Here is an 11,385-nt window from a genome sequence, read left to right as displayed (position 1 = left end):
TCCCCCGCGGCCCGCGCCCTCGGCCCGCAGCTGCGTGTGCAGCGCAGCCCCGCGGTGTTTGTGCAGCTACGCAGCTTGCGCGCGGCCCCCGCCCACCCGGGCGCGGCCCCGCCAGGAAAGCCCTCCCCACCCGGCGGCCCGCGGCGGCTCGGGAATCCGGCTGCTCCTCCTCCGCCGGAGAGAAACGTGGTGTCCGCGGGGACCGGCTGACGTGATGGATCCCAGGCCCGGAAGGCGCAGCGAGGGGCTTGCCAGCTGAGGGAACTTGGCGCGGGAGCCCCTTCCCCTGCCAGCGTGCACGGGAAAGTGGGCTTGGACGCGGCGTCCACGCCGGGAGTTAGGGCGACAGAGATGCAGGGGCGGCGGGGAACTGGGGCAAATGCAGTCAGCAGAGGCCTAGGCTGGAGCGCTTCGCGCAGGCGGGCGCACCTCAGACCTGTCATCCTCCTGCGCGCCCCCGCACGCCCGCGCCGCTGCAGCCGGCCCAGCCCGCGCGGCGCTTCTCGGGGAGCTGTGTTCCCTGGTGCCTGGCGTCAGGGCCGAAACCCGGGGTTCGGCTGGGCCCTGCATATGGCCGTGGCCGGCTTGGTGGAGCTGGTCACGTCGCCTCCCGAGTCGTACATGCAGGAGCGTGTGTGCCAGGTTGCCCCCAAGGCCTCTGGGTGAGGGTCCAGGGGAGAAAGGGGGACCTCGTGTGCCCTGGGGCCTTCAGGCTTCAGCCCCAAGGCGGGCCGACATGGAGGAGGTACCTGCCACCCAAAGTGGAGGCCGGGTGTCCGTCCCAGCCCAGCCTCCAGCGAGAGCTGGTGAGAAGATGAAAGGGGAAGTTATATGCCCCATTTAAAACTTTGTTGGTCACAACTACGGTGGCTGCTTCCTGTTTCCACCATCCCACGTGGGACCTGTGTGCCAGCCTGTGGAGCCTCGTGCAGGGGGCGGTGGGATGGGGGAAGAGAGGCTGGCCACGGAGGCCCTGGTGGCACGCGTATGTGGGGATCCCTGTTGGCAGCTGCGGCTGGGGGAGGGGATGTCTGGCTTGCCCTGGCAGGGGGATCCTGGCCTGGTGGTGTGGGATCTTGTTCCTGTAGCTTCAGGGTTGAGACTGAAGGCCTGTTGAAGGTGGACTGAGAAGCCAGTCCTCCCTAGGGGGCCTCGGCTGAGGGGAGAAACCACCTATCTTGCTCCAGAGCCTTCCACGGAAGGTGTGGCACACGCCCCTTTTGGATCAGAGAAATGCACCCTTTCCTCGGGTGTGAAGTGGCTGAAATTCAGGAGCCAGGGAAAAGGAGAAGCCTTCCCCGGTTGGGTTGAGAATTCGTAGCTCCTCTTTTTCCAACTGCTCTGGACAGTGAATAATAGGAGCGTAAACATTCAATTACTGTGATACACCATTTCGTTGCATGGCCCTGGTCCAGTCTCCACTCGGATTGGCCTCTGGCTCGTTACTCTGGTCTGTGTACCTCCCGGGGGGACAAGGGGGTGAAGAACCTGGAGGATCCCCCCAGGTCATACAGCTTGCCAGCTTGCTCTGAAACAGCCTACCCATTGCCAATGTGGCTTCTCCAAGTGCCAGCAGAATGCCCACTCCCGTGGCTCTGTCAGCTCCTCACCCCACCCCAGGAAAGAGCGCCCTGGAGTACCCATGGGGATGAGAATTTAATTTTTACGTGTAGGATTTTAAAATAGCCCCAGTGTTTGACCCTGTGGGCTGCTGTTCCCAAAAAGTGGAACAAAAGAAAAGACAACATGCAGTTATGGATTCAGCTGAGGACCTCCTGTGGCTAGAGTCCCCAGAGAAAGGCTGCCCAGGGGTGTCAAGACCTCTGACAGAGGAGGGGAAGGGGAATGGGCCCAGTCCAGGAATCTTCAGCCTTGATAGCCCCTCTCTTGCAGTTGGGTCTCTCAGAAGAAAACCATGCTCATGCTGGGGTGGGGACAGCCACAAAGTGACTGGGGGTTTCCAGCTCATCCTTCTAGTCCTGTTTCAGATGCCACTTCTGAAGGCTGTAGCCATCTTCTGAACACTCATTTCCACCTTATGTAGTTATTTGTGTACATACTGTAGTGTGGTGGTCAAAAACAAAGACTCTGAGCTAGAGCCCCTATACAGTATCTCCCTCATAGAGTCACTGTGAGGATTCTGTGAGTTAGTATACATAAAGTGCTTAAAGCACATTTCAGTATTTGGTAGCCTCTGCTTCTAGTGTGAGCTCAGAAGGGTTCCCACAATGCTTGGCATCTAGTAAGTGTTTAGTGTTTTCTTTGTTTTGTGTTTTGTTTTTTTTTTTTTGGTTGTTAGAGACAGGGTCTTTCTCTGTCACCCAGGCTGGAGTGCAGTAGTGCGATCTCAGGTCACTGCAGTCTCAGCCTCCTGAGATCAAGCAATCCTCCCACCTCAGCCTCCCAAGTAGCTGGGACTACAGGTGCACATCACCACACCTGGCTAATTTTTGTGTTTTTGTAGATACAGGGTTTTGCCATGTTGACCAGGCTGGTCTTGAACTCTTGGGCTCAAGAAATCCACCGGCTTTGGCCTCCCAAAGTGCTGGGATTACAGTCTTGAGCTACCTCGCCTGGCTTTAGTGCATGTTAGTTGAACAAATTAGTGAAATATCTCCATAAAAAAAAAGGTGTACTTGGCATGTGTTGGCCCCAGTGAGTCCCTGCTGCAGGAACCTCCTCACATTGCATCACTGGTTTCAAAAATGTCACTGCACCGTGGGTGATTCTGGTGCTGGTGAACCCAGTTTCCTGGCACTGCCCTGTAGCTGGCCTTGTGGAGTGCATGTGTCGGTCATCCTGACCCTAAGGGGACCTCAGGGTGAAAAGAGTTGTGGAGCCATCTCCCTAGGGATCTGCTAGCCTGGGCAGTTCCTTTGGCCAGCCCAGGTTGGTACCCTTCCTGTGTGTGTGCAGGCACGCATGCATTAGTACAGAAGCAGCCTGGGGCTTCATTCTTCCCTGACTCACTGCAGGTGGCAGGAAGCAGAGCCAGTGGCCGAAATTTGTTGGAGGAATTGCTTCTTTCTGCACATGAGAACTCTTGACTCTGGGACTGAAAAATTGCTTGCTGGGCCGGGGCTAGGGTGGAGTATGCTGAAATCCCCGGTTCTTACTAAGGGACCTGCATTTGCATTCGAAGCAACATTCAGGATACTGTGAGACTATGAGCTCATTTTATGAATCAGAAGCATTACAGCATAACTTTAATGTTGGAAACTGCAGTTTGGAATCCAGATCACCCTCCCTCCACCTCAGCACACACACACACTCTCTGACATGGGCTCTCACAGTCACACACTTGGGAGCAACAATAGTCGGAGCATCAGTTCAGATTCTGGAGCCCTCAAGCAAAATTCGTCCACACGGACGTCGGCTTCTGCACTCAGAACGCTGCTCCTGGATGGTGTGTGGACAGTCACTTGGGCAGTGACTGAAGGAAGTCTGGTGGGTACATGGGAATAAGGCCTGGGCAGACCTGAGTTCATACCCCAGCATCTCCTCTTGCAGTGTGGCTTTGGGCATTGCTTGACTTCTTGGGCCTCAGTTTCCTCACCTGTAAAATGTGGATGATAAGTACTTCATAGGCTGTGAAGGTTAGACAGGATTATGCATGCAAAGTGACTGACACATACTAGGTATTCAACAGATGGCAACTCTCATTTCACCAGTTCCCACTGGGTCCAGTGTAGTTTGCCTTTGGCTCCTATCAAGGAAGAGAAAATGAAAGGTATCCTGCTTATAGTAGGAAAGCAATCTACCAGGCCACTGAAGCTTGTATAAATGAAGTTCATTGTGCCCCGGGAACAACTGCTTGATCCACTCCACCCTAGACATGTGGCCCAGACCGGGTGTCTTTGTGCCTTTGAGAGGGACTGTGTCCCTGCAGCCGAGGGTTGAGGGCCCAGCTTCCCAGAGATCAGATTATGCTCTCCGGAACCTACCCGCCCAGGCCCCAGGCTGAGCTGCTCACATGGGTGGGCAGGAGGAAGGCTGCTTTCTCAGCCAAGGAAGAAAAGTCCCCTGTTTGCTTCACCTGAAGCCTTGCAGTGTGACCTCAGGGGAGGTTTGGGTAGAGCCAAGGGTGGGAGTTTTTCCTCCAAAGACTGCTTTGGCTGTTTTACCCATTAAAATTAGGTGCAACGGTGAAGGAAACACCGAGAATTATATAAGAAGAAAGTTACCACTGTCAGAGGAGAGCTGGAGTTGTGCTGGGATGGGGCTGGGGGTCTCCCTGAGGGCTGCAGTTGCTGGCTGTCATTCTCGGCTGGTGGGGAAGAGCAGGGGCTTGGGGCTAAGGTTTCCCTGGCAGCCGCTCTTGCTCTTCCTGGAACACAGCCTCGTGCTGTGGCCAGCCAGGGAAGGTGCTCCCTGTTCCCTCTGCTTTTCTCCCAGCCGCAGGGAGCTCTCATGGTGAGAGCATTTTTTCCAGGCAGTGCTTCTTCCTCTAGGAGTCCTGGGAAGGAAGGAGAGTGGGGAGAGGAGCACAGGGCAAGGTTTATCCCAGTTAAGCTTGGATGGAGAGAGTGAGCTACAGTAGGCTTGTAGCCAGCCAGAAGGGGCTTCTCTCTAAAGCTGCCCAGCTTCTCTGGGGAATTGGAATCCAGACAAGAAGGAAAATGGTGAGATATTTTGGTCCCCCGCTTTTCCCAGTAGTTGGGCAGAGGCCCCTATCCAGCTTACTGTTGCCAGAACTTGCCATTTCTTTAGTAGGTAAGGCCCCCATAGCTCAGAAACAGGCTTAAGTGATAACTTGCAACCCTGAGACTTCATGTGAGCTGTGGCACAGATCCTCCTCCCGACCTGGCCTTCCTCTCTCTCAGGCCCCAGCTGGCCTCGGGTCATAGTCCTGGCCTCCAGGGAGTCATTCCAGAGCTGGGAAACCATTTGGGATATCTAGTCCAAATCCTTCATTTTCAAATGGGGAAGCCGAGAGGTGGTGAGATGCTTGAGGTTCTAAAGACTGTCTCCACTTTCACTTTGGGAGGGTGGAAAGGGACTGCTCCTGTGTCCCGTGCCTGGTTGCTGCTCCTCCCAGTTTGGAAGCTGGGAGGGCAGTTTGAGTGCAGGAAGAATCCAAAGGAATACTGTCTTGGCTCCTGGGTGTGGCTCAGTCCTCAGCTGGCTCCATAGTTATTTATTTGTTTGCGTGTGCGTGAGTGAGTCCTGTGGTTGGGAGGCTGGATCTGAGTAAAAGCAGAAGTACCCACACTCTGTCAGCTGTGCAGCACCCAACAGGGGACAGTTGGGAGGGGAAAAACAGGAGCAGGGGCCTGTCTGCATGGTGGCTGCTAGTTGTGCTTTCTGGCCCTGTCACAGTGCCTGCACACTTGAGTGTAAACAGCCCTTCCATGTTGCTGGCAGCTGCCCTTCCTTGCTGGCTTTGGGCAGAAGAGGCACCAAAAATAACCAGGCGGGCACTTCCACTTGTGGGACATTTACTGTGGTGGCCTCTGGGCAGGCTTGCTTGCTTTCTGCAGGCCCTGTGTCTCTGCCACACTGGAGTCCCTTCTACTTCCTGCAGCCCTTCCTCAGCTCCCTTCTGGCCATTGCACCTTCCCCTTTATTGCTTTTATTAGAGTGAGCAAAGGAGGGTGGCGGCTCATCCTTGTGGGCCTGGAGGCTCTGCCGGTGTTATCTGGGAAATACCCTCATCTCCCTGTATCCCTGTAGGCAGCCCCTGCTGGCATAGCTGAGTTTAAAGGAGGCCTCTGCTGGGTGCCCTCTAGACTTTCTCGCCAGGCCTCTCTCTCCTGGATCTGTAGGCCAGAAGCTGTGCATGCCTGCAGAGCCCCACAGTGTTGCTAGGACTTTGAGTCTCCCTGTCCTGCCCCTGCCTGGCCAGCCCTGCTCTCAGCCGGCTGTGGAACTGGAAGAGTCGGACCATTCATTTCCTCCAAGGTGTTAAAGACTGATAACGATGTCTGAACCACCCCTACCCAGCAAGGGAGACAGGAATCCCATTTATTGAGTGCATACCCTGTGCCAGGTGGCACTTCATCTATGTATTACCTCATTGAGTTGCACAATAATGAAGATGAAACTGTTGTGCCCATTCACCAGTAGGGATCCCCAGGCTCACAGAGGCCGGTGATTGGAGAAGCCAGCATACATTGCCCCTGACTTCTTTTACCCTGCGGCTCCCACACTTCCTCCAGCTATTTTCCTGCGCACAGGGAACAATGCTTTGATTCTTGGTATGAAGTGCTGATAGTAGGAATTCGGGCACCATTAGAATGGCTGATAACGGGAGATATTTTGGGCTGGGAAGGGTGGAGAAGACCTCCCTGCTGCCTCCCTCTCCAGGTGCTTCACAGGGCAGCCAGGAGCCCAGCCTTGAGCCCTGAGGCCGTTCTGTGGAGGACTCAGCTGTGGACCTGGGGACTGCCCGGCCAGGCACATGCACAGGAGGAGGGGAAAGGCTTGGTTTCAGCTTAGTTGTGGGTTTCCTGGGGGACCTCCCAAGTGTCTCATCCCCGCTAAAGGTATCCCAGCCTCTGAGGTACTGAGAACAGCTCTGGGGATCAAAGACTGGGGCTAGGTGGGATCTTTGGTCTCCCTTCTTGGCTGCTTGGTCTGACCTGGGGCCCATCATTCCAGCTGGCTTGGCCCAGGTCGCAGAGAGCCTGGTTGGTGTGTACTTGGGGCTTGGGCTGGATGCTCTGATGTGCCCACATGCTGTGCCAAAAGCCTCTGGGTATATTTCAGGAACAATAAAGAATAAATCAACATAGGAGAAAAGGCCCTGCAGCAGCTGCTCAGAGACTGGAGAAATGCAAAGAATGCGTGAGCCTTTGGCAAAAGTCTTGCATCTTGACCAGGGCCTGAGGAAGGACGTGAGGCTGATGTGATGGCTCTAGAGTCAAATGGGTGTGCCCACTTTGCAGCCCTTCTAGGAGGCCCCAGGCAGCCACACTGAGACTCCTCCCTCTGCTGGTGGCAAATTTTTGTGCTTCCTGGTCACTTGGCACGTACTGGGGAGCCATATTTCCCCCGTTCTTTACTCTCACACCACTCTGGCAGACACTGACCCATCTAACTCCCAGGCACCAGGTGGGTCTTGGCCCTTTCCAACCCTGACCAGTCAGGAGAGCATGGGTTGATGAAGACTTGGTAGGCTTGACACACATACTATACCCCTTGCTTTACCTCCCCCAGACGAATGTCAAGGACCTGGCAATGTCAGGTCTGAGGGGTGCTAAGTGTGAGAACATCCACCTGGGAGGCCCTCACTGTAGCTCTACCAGGTGGTCAGCCATGTGTCCTTAGGCAGGTCATTTTACCTTTGAGGACTTGGTTTTATGAGCCATGAAATGGAGGTTTAGACAAATGATCTTTGGAGTGAGTGGGCAGCTCTGTCTCCTCTACTCGGGATGTGCGATGAACAGATTCTATTTAGGAAGTTAAGTTATTGGGAGAAGCAGCACTCTGAGAGCACCATGCGGAGATGTGGCAGGCTGTGGCTGGGGGCTAATGCTCAGTGTCCTGAATGGGGAACCCAAGCAGACAGCTGATTTGACCCAGACCTCAGGGTGGCAGGATAAGGGACTGGAGCTTGGACTCCATGGAGACTTGGGTTATCTGACAAGCAGGGGAGAGTCAAGACTTTATTTTTTGAGGTACAGTTTTGCTCTTGTTGCCCAGGCTGGAGTGCAGTGGTACCATCTTGGCTCACTGCAACCTCTGCCTCCTGGGTTCAAGCAATTCTCCTATCTCAGCCTCCCGAGTAACTGGGATTACAGGCGCCTGCCACCATGCCTAGCTAATTTTTGTATTTTTAGTAGAGACGGGGTTTCACCATGTTGGCCGGGCTGGTCTGGAACTCCTGACCTCAAACGATCCCTCTGCCTTGGCATCCCAAAGTGCTGGGATTACAGGCGTGAGCCACCATGCCTGGCCGAAGGCATTATTTATTTATTTATTTTTTGAGATGGAGTTTTGCTCTTGTTGCCCAGGCTGGAGTGCAGTGGCACGATCTTGGCTCACCGCAACCTCTACCTCCTGGGTTCAAGTAATTCTTCTGCCTCAGCCTCCCGAGTAGCTGGGATTACAGGCATGCGCTGGGTTCAAATGATTCTCCTGCCTCAGCCTCCCGAGTAGCTGGGATTAGAGGCCTGCGCCACCATGCCCGGGTAATTTTGTATTTTTAGTAGAGACAGAGTTTCTCCATGTTGGTAAGGCTGGTCTCAAACTCCTGACCTCAGGTGGTCTGCCCACCTCGGCCTCCCAAAGTTGTTGGGATTACAAATGTGAGCCACTGCACCCGGCCTGGCTTTATTTTTAAAGAGCTGTTGGCTAACCTCAGTTGTGGGGTTGGAGGTGTGGAAGGGGTGTGGCTTCCTCTTAGGCAAAGATGCCGAGCCCTCCACAAGTTGGTCCACTGGAGGTAATCACCTATAACCTCTTCATCTTCAAAGCCACTCACCTGCCCGGCCTCTCCCATCCACCTTACCTGACCAGCCACATCTCAGAACATCATGGTGGTTTTCAGGCCAGCTGAAGCTGCTCTCCAGGGAGCAGACGTGAGCAACCCAGAGGCTGCTGCTGTCTATCCCAGGCAGCCTGGTGTGACGCCCAAGTCTGAAACTCTGGGGGGAGGAAGTTTGCAGAACGGGCAGGCCTAGGTGGCAGTCCTGGCCTTGCCTTTATACTGCTGTGACTTTAGGCAAGTGATTTGACCTCAGGTCTTTTCAGATTTCTTGTTTAGAAAGGAGGAGTAATAATGCCTACCTTGATGGCCTGGTGTGGTGGCTCACGTCTGTAATCTCAGCACTTCGGGTGGTTGAGTTGAGAGGATCCCTTGAGGCCAGGAGTTCAAGACCAGCCTGGGCAACAAAGTGAGACTCCATCTCTACAAAAATAATAATGATAATATCTACCTTTCTGTGAGAGGATTCCACAGGATACTGCATGTAGTGTGCTTAGCACCATGCCTGGCACATAGTAGCACCCCCAGTGGAAATGTTGGAGGTATTGATGAAGTCTTGTTTGCGTGATGTTGGGATAAACCTTGGCTCAATGCTTTGCCCAGTGTCTTGCCAAGTGGTGGGACCTGCCTAAATGGAGTCATGAAGCATTGTTATTGGAGTCTTTGATTTTGCTCCTGGCTGCGTGTCCTCGGGCAAGTTTATTTCACTCTCTGGACTGCTCCGTGGACCAAGGAATTGGAGTAGGTAAACATTGACATCCCTTGATATTTGGAATCTGTTCAGCTTTCCCAGCTGGGCCCTGCTTTGCCAGTTGGCTCTGAAGAGAGGCCCAAGCCACCTTTCTCCATGTGGCATGGAGCCTTTTATTCCAGAGTGAGACGGTGCTGAGCCTGCAGCCTCCAGCTAACCTCTGCAGTCCCCCACACCTCAACACCCTTTGGGCTCTCTTGGCTTCCAGGGGCTTTTACAGATATGGGCCCCCCACCCCCCCCACCCCCCATCTGGAGGGGAAAGTGTTTCTGGCTGACTGGGGCTAGGATTATTTCTTAAGAAGAGTGTTAATAGACCATGCTGTGCTTGGAAATGCCCCCAGGGAAGAGCAGCAGCTCTAGGAAGGAGCTGGCTTTGTGAAGTTCTCAAGTGTAGCATTCCTTCTGAGGCCCGCAGGTGTAGATTTCAGATTTTTCTGGGAGGGTGGTGGAAAGAGCAAGGACTTGAAGACACAAGATAAAGTTTTGAATCTTGCTTCTGGCTCTGTAACAGCAGAGCCTCAACTTCCCTCTGGAGAATGGGGACATAAGACTCCTCCATAGGAGGTTTATAAGCATGGATTCGAATATGTGAAGGACCCAGCCCAGGGAAGTACTCGTTCGCTCCCTTCTTTTGGGAAGGATCTGTCTTTTGGATATTTTGTAGATTGGTCATGGAAGTGGAAATATTTGCCTGTCGCCATTTTTCCCAGGGAAAAACAGGACTGCCTGACAAGCTGTTGCAATCCCAAAGGCCTCTCTGTCCCCTAGTTGTTTTGCTGTTGGGATCAAGCTTGGGGTCAGGTTCAGTGTGTGTCTGGGAGAGGGGCTACCCAGGCTTTTGCAAAAGTCTGAGCTCTGCAGCTGCCTAGGGCTGTGATACAGAAGGTGTGGAGAACATGGGCTGAGGAGGGAGGGGCCTTTCTGAGCTGAGAGAACTTGGCGAGTTACTTTTAACCTTCGTTTCCTGTAAGTTTCCCAAATTTCCTTCGGTTATTGATTTCCAGTTTCAGCCCATTTTGATTAGAGAACATACTTTGAGTGATTTCAGTCCCTTTGCATTTGTTGAGACTTGTCTTATGGCCTAATAATGATCTATTGTAGAGAATGTTCCATGTGTGTGTTTTTTTTTTTTTTTTTTTTTAATTTTTTCTGAGACTGGATCTTGGTCTTTTACCCACGCTGGATTGCAGAGGCATGAACATGGCTTACTGCAGCCTCAACCTCCTGGGCCCAAGCAATCCTTCTGCCTCAGCTTCCTGAGTAGCTGGGACTATAGCCTATAGTGGCCGCCACACCCAACTAATTCTTTTTTATTTTTTGTAAAGACACGGTCTCCTTTTGTTGCCCAGGCTGGTCTTGAGCTCCTGGGCTCAAGTGATCCTCCCGCCTTGGCCTTCCAAAATTTTGGGATTACAGGCGTGAGCCACTGCACCGGGCCTGTTCTTTTTAAAAAAGAAACAAAGACAACAGTTCACCTCCGACTGCCGTATCTGTGTGCTCTTGAGAAGAGTGTGTATTCCTGTGTATTTTGCTGTTGTTAGGTGGAGTGTTCTGTATAGGTCTTCTAGGTCTAATTGGTTTATAGCGTCTAAATCTTCTATTTCCTTGTCTATCTTCTATTTAGTTGTACTGTTCGTTGTTGAAAGTAGAGTGTTTTCTCTCTCTCATGTGTATATATAAAATAAAATGAAAAAAAGTAGAGTATTGAAGTTTCCTACTATTATTTGAGTTGTTTTTTTTCCTTTCGATTCCGACAGTTTTTGCTTCATGTAGTTTGGGGCTCTGTTGTTAGGCACATGCATGCCTATAAGTGGTATAGCCTCCTGAGGGATGGACACTTTTGTTCATTATAAAATATTCTTTGTCTATAATAATAGTTTTCTTTTTTCTTTCTTTTTTTTTTTTTTTTGAGATGGAGTCTAGCTCTGTTGCTCAGGCTGGAGTGCAGTGGCACGATCTTGGCTCACTGCAACCTCCGCCTCCCAGGTTCAAATAATTCTCCTGCCTCAGCCTCCTGAGTAGCTGCAATTACAGGCACCTGCCACCACGTATTTTGTCTGATATTAGTATAGCCATTCCATCTGTCTTTTGGTTACTGTTTACAATGGTATCTCTTTTTCCATCCCTTACTTTTTCTTTTTTGGTACAGAGTCTTTTTTCTTTTTTGGTACAGAGTCTCACTGTGTTGCCCAGGCTGGAGCACA

The 11,385-nt window shown here is 52.5% G+C and overlaps 1 protein-coding gene across 3 annotated transcripts in view; it reads left to right on the top strand.

The window, feature by feature from the left end:
* Positions 1-11,385, top strand: part of MIDEAS (mitotic deacetylase associated SANT domain protein) — a 79,447-nt gene that overhangs the window by 33,906 nt on the left and 34,156 nt on the right. The window lies entirely within an intron of this gene.

The sequence above is a fragment of the Rhinopithecus bieti genome, unplaced genomic scaffold (genome assembly GCF_001698545.2).
Source record: "Rhinopithecus bieti isolate Rb0 unplaced genomic scaffold, ASM169854v2 scaffold_11380, whole genome shotgun sequence".
In the NCBI taxonomy this organism is placed as follows: Eukaryota; Metazoa; Chordata; class Mammalia; order Primates; family Cercopithecidae; genus Rhinopithecus; species Rhinopithecus bieti.
This window is presented reverse-complemented; position numbering and strand designations above follow the sequence as displayed.